Genomic DNA, 11,334 nt, shown 5'->3' with positions numbered 1-11,334 from the left:
GTGGCTTAAAAAGTGTTAGCAAGGTTAGCCATAGGGCACACATTGCTTAAATGCTCTAGCTCCCTGTCTATTTCCACTTGCCATTTAAATCTCAATTATTTTTTTAATTTGCAAAGTCTGCATGATTTATGGTCTAGCAGAGCCTGCCTTAGTTCTATGCACCACCACCCTGATGAGAGTAAGCAGAGGTGCCTGCCTTTAAACATCTCATAGAGTATAGTGGGGTTTTCTCAGAAGGCAATCTGCCCATGAAATCCAATTTACCAACCTCAGAAGCCAGAGTTTAATCTTCAGTTTCTAACCAATGCAAAGCCTCACTGTTCACTCAAATTTCTGCCTGAAATGTGGTAGATGGTTTGTAGCTATAATTTTTAAAATAATAGCTAGATATGTTTATCTAACCTTTACTCTTATTTAATGTCAGAAAATAGCTGTAAGTGTAAGGTGTATTCTCAGGGCACCCAGTTATAAGCAGTGCACTGTGGGAGCACAGCTCCAGTTGGAGGTTTCTGGGTAAATAAAATTAGAGGTTTTTCATTTTCATTTTTTTAAATTAAATCTATCATTTTCTTCTACCTGAATCCTTGATTTCCTTGTTTCATCCCATTCCTGTAGGAACAAGCTCCACTTGGGGGAAGGAAATGAAGCCAGCAGTTCAGCAGAAGGGCTCTTCCCAGTGTGTTTCATCTGCTGACTCCTCTGGGAAGAGATCCATGCCCAGGGTTGAGGCCCATAAACTGTCCTACAGTGATTAGGAGCAGGGCCAGAAAGTAGCTGATGGGACTTGTGGACTATTGCTTCGATGTTTGGGGCATGGAAAGTGGAGTACTGGCATGGGAGAGGCGCTGAATGGGAACAGGAATCTACCAAAGGAACATGCTATGAGGGAGAGAAGTCGACATTGACTGTCTTCCATTAATGACATTTATCATAGAAATATAGGAATTGAAGGGACGTTAAGAGGTCATCTGGTCCTGCCCCCTGCATAGAGGCAGGACCAAGTATACATAGATATTCCTTGCGGCTATGTCGACACTCGTAGCTTCTTGCGTCAGAAGTATGCAAATGAGGCTAAGCATGGAATATTGTCGCGCCTCATTTGCATACCTAATGAGCCATCATTTTTGCAAGAGGTTCTTGTGCCAGAAGGAGCTGTCTACCCTGCCCCTTCTTGCGCAAGAAAACCCCTCTTGCACAATGCCATTATGCCAATTATTTTCAGGAATAACGGCATTGTGCAGGAGGGGTTTTCTTGCGCAAGAAGGGGCAGTGTATTCCACGCTTAGCCTCATTTGCATACTTCTGACCTAAGAAGCCGTGAGTGTAGTCATAGGCCTACAAGTGTTTATACAACCTGGTCTTAAAAACCTCCAGTGACAGGGACTTCATATGCCCCCTTGGGAACCAATTCCAGTATTTAACTATCCTTAGTTTTTCCTAATATATAATGTACATTTTCTTTGGTGAAGATTAAGCTGATTACTTTTCATTCTACTGTCAGTAGGGCTGGAAAACATGTGAAAGGGAAGCAGCATTTCTCTTGCCAGTACAGGTTGTACTTCCCTTAACCAGGACACTCTGGTTCTGCAACATCTATGGTCCAGCAAGACCACAGTTGTTCCTGCACTACAGAGTCCAGGTATGGGGGGTGGGGTGGGCGGCGCAGTTAGGGAGATCTGACCCCAGCAGCAGGGCAGTAGCTGGAGACCAGCAGCAGCCCCAGCTGTGCAGCTCCAACCCTGGCAGCTGCCAGGGAGCTCCAGCCCCAGCAACAGTGGGGCCAGCAGGAACTGGAGAGCTCCAGTCCAGGGAGCGATGGCTGGGCAGGCAGTAGCAGGGATGGGGTGGATGGGGTCAGAGGTTTAGCACGTGCTGGGAGGGGAGGGACCTCCCCTGGTGCAGCAAATCCCCTTGTTCAGGACCAGCCACGTCCCAAGGGTGCTGGACAAGGGAGGTCTAGACTGTATTTTCCTCTAGCCCAGTGGTTCTCAACCATGGGCCATATGGCTCCCAAGGGGCCACGCCCTACCTCTAGGGGGCCACATGGAAAAAAACGGAACATTAGGTAAATTATGTACCTTTTTTCCCCACTAACAGCGGCTCTGAGGGGGACCACAGAGGTAAACGAAGCTCAGAAGGGGGCCATGAGCAAAAAAACGGTTGAGAAACACTGCTTAGCCTGTAGCCCAGAAGCTAACTGCAGCCTGCATATTTCCCCTTTCTCCAGTCTTTAAAGCGAGCTCTAGTCCCATCAGGCTCCCCACTGCTGAACATGGGCTATAGTAGCCACTGGTTTGCAACCATCTGTTCCTTCTAGCATCAGGGAAAGGCAGACTTGCATTTAACGAATGGCAATCAAAAGAGACAGTTCTAGGGAATAGTAATAGCTGGAGAGAGTAGTGCTTGCTGGGAAGGATTCAGCAGCAAGGGAGCTTGTGCAAGATGCATGGTTTCTTGGGGGGGATTCTATGTTGAATGAAACCCCACTTTTAAAGTAGGCTGAGTCTGGGATTGTGGCATTTAGGAAAACAGCCAGTGGAGGCGGAATTGCAGCTTTATTTCTGCACAAACTGATTAAAACAGCAAAGAGGATTTTCAAAAGAAAGTTTCCTCTAGATTTATAAGGTAAAAAACAATTGTTTGCAAGCACTATGGTTGGTAAAGAGTTAGAGGGCCTTCATATGGATAGGTAACGGATGAGTTATTTAAGATAGATACAACTCTAAGTATTTTGGGGTCAGCATGCACTATAATTGTTAAAAGAAGTTTTATTTTAGTGAAGTGGTTTGTTGTATATTTAAATAGTGAAGAGCAGGAATTATCTAGCTTTCCTGGAATTCAAAGATAAATTTGAAGAGCCAAAATACAAGGAACAGAGCCTGGACAGATACCTAGACTCAGCAACACCAGAGTTCTAAAGCAGCTGATTGATTGCCTAGGATGAGCACCACTAATAGCCCATCCCAAGTTATACATGTATTTCCAATAAGGGATTAGGTATCATCAATTCTTATATCAAAACCAGGAAGGTAAACTAAGAGCTTGTGTTCATGGAGACTTAGTGCACAGGAAACCAGATTATAAGTCTATAGTGCACCAGCTTGCCACACACTAACGATGCACGGACCCTGCTATCAGGCACTGAAAGTTCCACGGTCTGCTTTGAAATACTGCTTTGTTGCTTATGGATCAAAAACACCAGGTGAAAATTATCACCTTCACTCAGGAAAGGTGTAGTGAGACTGTCATTTTGTTGATTACCTCTACCAAGCAAAATCCTGTACAGTTACAGTGATAAGCTTTTAACCTACATTTTTGACCTCTGCAAGCCTGAATACCAAACCACTCTGGTTGGTTTAAATTAATCAGCTAACTGTGCAAAGTTAATCATTGCCCAGAGGAAATCTGGATGCAGATGCTTTATCCAGAATACCTTCATATGGAGAAACGACAGAATGCAGAGTGGAGATGAGCAAAGAGGATGTTAATGATGTCCTATAGTTCTTGGATGTCTACGGAGATGCAAAGTATTTGAGTTAGGTTACTTCGTGGGCATGACGTGTCATAAGTCCTATTCCATGAGATGACATTTTGGCAGCCCAAAACCAAATCCCTGGGCCACAAGCCTAATAACCAAGGGTACATCTACACTGCACAGCTATTGTGGGATACCAGAGGTATCCTGAAATAGCTACCCTGCATCTGCGCAAGCCGCTCATTATTTTGAAATAACAAGCACACTATTTTCACATCCTGGTAACCCTTGTTCCACAATAAGTGCGTTATTTTGAAATTCGGCACTGTGCAGATGTGCCAAATTTCAAATTAGGATCAAAAGAAGATATGCAATTTGTGTAGCACTAATTGCGTATGTTATGTCAAGTTTACAGTGCTGTGTAGATGCACCCCAAAAGAACACAGGTAAATGGGGTGAGTTCTCAGCCCTGATGGATGGATGGCAGCTGTTGCATTTGGACAGACTACTTCCTCAGAAAGCCAAGTCAAGAAATCAACTGGTATTGCCTGGAAAATCCCCAGAGCAAATATTTTAAGAACTACGTGAACAGATGGGACATCTAGGTCCTATTTGGAAGAAAGAATTAATGTACTACTTAAAAGGAAAGGGGATAATGCAAGTCTATGAAGTAAAAGCAGATGATGGAAACATGTTAGTTTTTCATTTCAGTTTTACTTTTGTGTGACTTCTTCCCCTTCAATGTAATGCCATCTGCTAAACCACCATAGGAGAAATACACAGATCAGAACAAAGTAAGGCAGCAAGATCAAAATGAAGACAGGATGTCAGACTCCAATGATTCTGAGAGTGGGAGTGAAAATCAACTACACTTAGAGGCTGTGTCTAGACTGCATCCCTTTTCCGTAAAAGGGATGCAAATCAGACACATCGCAATTGCAAATGAAGCGGAGATTTAAATCTCTCCTGCTTCAGTAGCATAAAAATGGCTGCCGCTTTTTTCCGGCTCAGAGCTTTGCCGGAAAAAAGCGCCAGTCTAGATGGGGATCTTTCAGAAAATAAAGCGTTTTCCGAAAGATCCCTTATTCCTTATTTTAAGAGAAATAAGGGATCTTTCGGAAAAGGCTTTATTTTCCGAAAGATCCCCATCTAGACTGGCGCTTTTTTCTGGCAAAGCTCTGAGCTGGAAAAAAGTGGCAGCCATGTTTATGCAAATGAAGCGGGGGGGGGATTTAAATCCCCGCTTCATTTGCAATTGCAATGTGTCTAATTTGCATGCCTTTTACGGAAAAGGGATGCAGTCTAGACACAGCCTGATAGTATTTGAGCCCAAGTCTGCACTGGCGAGTTATTTCAAAATAACTCCCTTTATTTTGAAACAACAAGGGGAGCATCCACACTTCCAAGCCTCTTATTTCAACATAATGGGCTGGTTATTTCAAAATAACTCCTGCTTTCCAGGAGGAATAACACTCATTTTGTAATAGTTATTTTAAAACAAAGTGTGGACACTCCACTGCAGCTATTTCGAAATAACTACTCCCCAAACTAATTACTCCCCCCTGCTTCCTGGAGCTCTACGTCAAGGTAGCACGTCCACATAAAAGCCTGCCTTGGGGGCTTCCCTGTAGTGTGGCCGCACTGTTATGAAATAGTTATTTCAGGAGTATTGTTTCAAAATAATTTTCTAGTGTAGACATGCCCTGAGAAATAAAGATGTTGATCCTATCCATAGAAACTGATGTGACGCATCAGCTATTGCAAAGATGCAATTACTAAAATGAGATCATGAAACCTGAAACTAGAAGTGCACAAGCAAAGAAAAACACATTTACACTCAAGTTTGTCCTAGAAAAAACAGCACTCTAAAGACACTGACAATTACTATCTAGGGATGCTAATGGATCACTGTCTTAGTCCAATTATCAGTCTGGTGAATGTGCCATAGGGTTAGTCTCACATTTTCAAATTCCATCCCAGGTCCTATTTCTGTACCTTATGTATTCTACCCACTATGGATGTAATAGTGGTAAATGAAGTGATATTGACTTATGGTGAGGCTATTGCTTTATAACGTTGTATAGTTCTATATAAATGTTATGCTTGTTTAGATTTTTTAACAACAGATCATCCTATGCTCTGTGCCTTGGAGTTTTAAGGCAAATAAGAGTTGTTATATAAAACTTTGGAATTTAAACTGATCAGAACTGCCTCTCTTGCTGGCTATTGGAACACTATTGCCACAAAAAATCTTGCTTAATGTGAAATAATCAAAAGAGATGCAGAAATTATCATTGTCAGTGCCAGAACCCATGAAAGATGAGAAATAGATTCACCTGTGAACACTTGTTAGAGTTTTGTGGAACCCATGGACTACTTCTAGTAAATCAGATGGATGAACTGAATGTTCTGTTGAATTAATGGTTATGTTAGGCCAACTTTACATTTATCAGTGTGTAGTGAAGCTTTCATGAGGAATGACAGCTGTCTCTTCCTTTAAGGATTAGAGGCCTAAAAGGGCACTTTGGGAAGCAGGCTGTAGTTGTAGTTTGGTGGGTGATCCAAGATTCAGCAGCAGGTGGGGGCGGGAGGAAATGTGCAAGCTGTTTGGTATGGATTTTATTTTAAGTCTAAATAAAACTGTAGTTTTAAAACCATCCTTGGTCTGGGAGTGTAACAGTTTGCCTAAATCAAGACCAAGTGTGGAATAAAGTAACGATCATCCCCCATGAGGGTGATTAAATAATGTGATAAGCCCAAAAGGCATAGACTAATGCATAATAGGATGAGAATGAATATAGGCTCAATATTAGTATAAGCTTGTTTCTGAGGAAAAAAAAATAAAAAAGGACTGTAAAATAATCTCCCAAGAGAAGTGGCAGAGAGTTGAAGGCTCAGTGCATTACTCATTTCACACATTTTGTCTATTTTTGTGTTATAGAGTAGGGATCATTCCTACAGACAGGAACTAATGTAACGTAGTTTCCATATCATCAGTCTAAAAATGTATTTTCCCCTATGTTTGATTGTGATGCTATGGCATGTTTGCACTGCAGTGATTTGAATCAGGCTTACTGGAAATCTAGTGACAGAAAAAACAATCTATAAGTTGTTGTCAAGAAACAGGCAGTCTTATCACAAATCTAGTCCTCCATAGTTTGGTGATATAAAATGCCATGTTATCTGAGTAATGTAATATCTGTGTTAGATATACTTTGTCTGGCACCCTGCTCCCCAGCTTTCAGAAATAAGAGAGAACTTTGCCCAGCAAAGGCATAGATTGTCAAGTAAACTATTGATGGAAGCACACAGATACCCGCTTAATTCCTCTTGTCTAGAACTACTTTGGAACAGATTAAGATGACACATGTACTATACCCTAAGTATACGCTTAGTTGGAGCCTGTTGCAGAATGTGTCACACCTGGCTCAATTTCACTATAAAAGGTAGCATTATAGTTAAAACAATGTCTACTAGGGCAACCCTTAAAGCAAGGTAGGAGGCTGAAGAGGCAAATAAAATTATCAGAGACCGAGACTCTGTTCGCAGGAAAGTAGGCGTTAAATACATATGTATTTTATTTAGAACTTCAGTCCTGAACTATATCCACTTTACCACTGCAACCCAAGGCCCCTCATCTGCAGGTAGAAATGCCAGTTGGGAAAGTATTGCCTAATGTTGGGGACACTCACTCTAGAGAGTTGGTGAAAACAAAACATCTGACCCTGTTAAGTGGCAGAGAGCTGCCATGCTATCGAAGTGCCAACTTTAATCATTGCAAGGTTATGCTCTTTTTCTTCCTTTACTAAAGAGAGAAGAAAGTCTAAAGCAGCAAAAATATAAACCTGCAGTCTAGTGTGAATCAGTTTAAACAAGTTTACACATTCTCACCGAGGAACCCCTCTCACACACACTAGTATGATATATTAGCCTCACCCACTGCAAATCTTTTTCTGTCACTAGAGGTCACTATTTGAGGGGAAAGACTCAATATGCACAACTCAGTCAAGAATTTGACAAATGGAATAACCCATTTTGGTTGGTCTTTCCTGTTTATACAGACCACTTTAAGATAAGTAGGGCCATGGTTCTTTTTTTTAAGAAACTGAAAGGTTTTTTTAATTGAATTAGTGATTTGATTTGTTCTACAGCTTTGAGATTTTTGAAAGATTAAATTAACAAAATACTGTTTATGAAAAGTATATTGTGCTTTATTTCAGCTTCTTTTAGAATTTCTAGAGCAGCCAAGACTAAAACTATTCAAGGGTTAAATATTTAAGATGAATAAAGCCTAGAGTGACAAAAATTGCAAAGGACCATAGGTCAAAATTAGCTAATACATCACAATAGTGACAGCTGTGCAAGAAGTTAAGTTAAAAATTGGAAAAGGTTAGATTACTTAAAACCCACTTTCAACTTTCTCTCCCCTTTCCTATATCTGTAATTTGGTTTAAGATTGCAAGATCTTCAGAGCAGGGCTTAACTCTTTCCCACTTATGTGTATGGTGACTAAGAAAAACATTGGATGGTCAGACCTTGATGCTGCATCATGGAACTATACAGAAACAGGAGTAAGGCCTATGTGTTAGTTATTGGGGTAGAGTATTGACAAAAACAGCCTAAGTACTTGTGCAAAAGAATTAAAAGCCTGAACCTTTGAAGCAGCATAACTCCTTTTAACATTAAAAACTGGTATGTTGGCTACTATAGCCTTATGGCTCCTAGTTTTATATCATGCACGGCTTTGATAGATAAGATAGTGGTTTAAGGTGGGTCAAAGACAAGATGATAGAGAGAAATTAGGCAAAGGAAGGGTAGAAGTGTCTCTAAGATGTTTCAATTTTGAAAGTTTTCAAGAGACAAGCATGTGGGCTTTGTGTATGTATGGGTACTTTTTACACATAAGTAGAATATACACAGCCAAGCCACAGTTTTGCTAGCACTTTAAGTTCCTCAATCGCACAATTGCATATATTCAGTTGACCAAAGTTACAGATGGACTGTAGTTTAATCCATCTAATGTGTAGTAACAGTAAAATGTGGATATGCCTTAAGTGTGCAAATGCAATTTAATTTTTTAAATGCTGCTAACTTATGATGAAGTAACACTCTTTCAGACAGTCTCAAGACTAGGGGACATTTCAGATTGATAGCAAAGCTCAGGCTGGCTCTTGTCTGCAATTTGGAATGCAGAGTAGTTGCAATAGAAAACTAATACAGTGTTCACCTCATTCACTGATTATTTCTGCTGTAGTAATAGAGCTCCCTGACGCTTCCACAAGGGTTCTAGTTTACTGCATTTTGCTAGCTGCACCAGCCCTAGTCTCTCATAATGGGGAGTGGAGGTGGTGGTTGTGGTTAAAAGGCTGAAATGTTATGACTGGTAAAGTAGAAACAACATAGGAATAAATTTTAATTGGTCTTAAAACATCGTCCACCTCTGAAATCCTCTTGGTGTTCCTATTGCACTGAAGAAGCCCCAAAATGAGAGAGACTCTAGCAGTCATAATGCAGCCCAGGCTCTAGTTTCTGTAATATCTCAATTGAAGCAGGAAGCATAACAGGAGCTCAGAGAAAAAAAGCTTAAGAAAAAGCGTTTTCTAATGTGGCCCTGTTGAGCACACATTGGTGTTTCTCCTCACTCCACCTCAAAAGCTACACTACCAGCATGAGTTTGAATAGGGTGTTACACATGTCATTATGCAGCTACCCAAATGGCCACAGTTTACCTTTTTGTTAAGTTGTTGTGCAAAGTTGCCAGAGTGCTGCCTTCTGTTGAAGTTTCTTGGGTTACTATTTTGCCATCCTGCTGTCCTCCACTGTTGTGTCCTTGGGCTGCAGTCTCTTCCCATGGAAAAGTTTGATGAGTATTATTGTCCTTCCAATAGCAGGGGGAGATTTTTCGAGAATGAGGAGAGTAGAGCAGTAAGAACATCTGAACGCTACTGACTGCAAAGCACAGGCATCCTTTCAGAGAAGCAAGCACTTCATGGTCCAGCCCAGAGTGAGAGCTTGAACTGTGAGGAGAGCTCTCCTCCATTTCTCTCTTTTTACACCTCTCAGCAATTTCACCAGACAAAAGATGGTGAAACAAACTTAATGGCAGAATAGGCTGCAGAATTTGCATGCTCAAGGGAAGGCCTGCGGGAGGTAGTGGCTGCAAAGCCTGAAGACTTGCTAAAACTGCTAACATCCACTCCATTGTTTATCTAGCCTCACATATAGACAATTACACCAACAATAGCAGCAGTAGGCAGTACTTTTTTGTGATGGTACTGCCCGGTACGTAGTACTGGCACCTCCAGATGCAGTACCGTCAGCTCCAGTCAGAGCTCAACAACTTTTCCCCTGGAGTACTGGCACCTTTTTTTTTCCTTTTAACACAAAACAAAGCACTAGCAGTAGCATATATGAATTCCTCCTGCTTATAGCCCTTTGACTTAGCTGTGAGCTTCAGTGAGATAGTGACCACTGAAGTATACACCAGGAGCTGCTTCAGCAATATTCTCCCCCTAAACCATATTATAGAGCCTATGCTGTTTCTCATTTACAGTGGAGTCCGGATTAACCGACACCCGGTAATCCAACACTCCACTTTATCCAATCCTGAAGCACCCAGGGACTTTGCTGCCCTGTCACTCTCTAGGAGAAGCTGCTGCCGGGACACTTCCAGGCAGGAGCAGCAGCAGCAGCAGCAGCAGCTTCTCCCAGAAAGCAAGGGAACAGCTGATGTTGCTCCTGCCTGGAAGCGTCCTGGCAGGAGCAGCAGTAGCTGCTCCTAGAGAGCAACGGAACAGCTGATGCTGCTCTGTGGGGACTTTGTCCCTGGCAGGAGTGGCATCAGCTGTTCCATTGCTCTCTACAGTAGAGTCTGTATCATCCAGCATATTCGGTAATCCGACCAGGTGTCATTCCCGTTTAGGTTGGATGATAGGGACTCTACTGTATTTCACACATGGGTTATGAGAAGTTTGTTATGACCCAGTCTTCATACCCTACCCAAAAAATAGGGTTGCCAGGTGTCCAGCATTGACCTGGACAGTCCGGTATTTTCACCTCTTGTCCAGTAAAAATTTCAGAAAATACTGGACACCTAAAATGTCCGGTATTTTCTGATTTTTTTCCCCCCAGCCAGGAGGTGAAAATACCAGACTGTCCAGGTCTACACCAGACACCTGGCAACCCTACACACACACAGCAACTGGGCCTAGTCCCCTCAACCCTCGCTTACCTGGTTTTGCAGGGGTGCTGTCTGGCCTGGAGCAGGGAGACAAGATGGCTGCCGGCAGAACCCAGCCTTTGCTTAGCTCTCAAGGTCCTTTTTTTGTTTTTGCTCAACAACTTTGGTCTCCCCTTCCCCCCCACCCCGCCCGCCCCCAATAGAATTTTTTTCCTGGTGTTTGTGGGAGGAGGAGGGTGTTCGGTATTTTTGGTTAAACCATCTGGAAACCCTACCAAAAAGGTTTGCCTAGAATTTTTCTCCTCCACACATAATATACTGGGTTGTATTGTATTCTGCAATACAAAAATGCAGTTTCATTTTGTAGAGTATATTTGAAATATTTCAAAACAATTTAAGGTTATCAAAGGATTTTTACATTCTTTAATATTGCTGCATAATCCTGGGGAAGGCTGAAGTTTCCTGCATTATTTAGGTCTAATGTGCCTAGGTGTACAAAGGGCCTGGTCTTAAAAATGAAGATTAAAACTATGCTGCCCATTACAATTACTCATAGTTCAACCATAAACACAATAACGTGTTTGTTTAGCATGCTGCAACAGAGGGTTTATTCAGCTCATTTTGAAAATATTTGCAAATGAAATTTATTTTGCCAACTCACAGACATAAGCTTTAAAGT

The sequence above is a fragment of the Pelodiscus sinensis genome, chromosome 9 (genome assembly GCF_049634645.1).
Source record: "Pelodiscus sinensis isolate JC-2024 chromosome 9, ASM4963464v1, whole genome shotgun sequence".
In the NCBI taxonomy this organism is placed as follows: domain Eukaryota; kingdom Metazoa; phylum Chordata; order Testudines; family Trionychidae; genus Pelodiscus; species Pelodiscus sinensis.
This window is presented reverse-complemented; position numbering follows the sequence as displayed.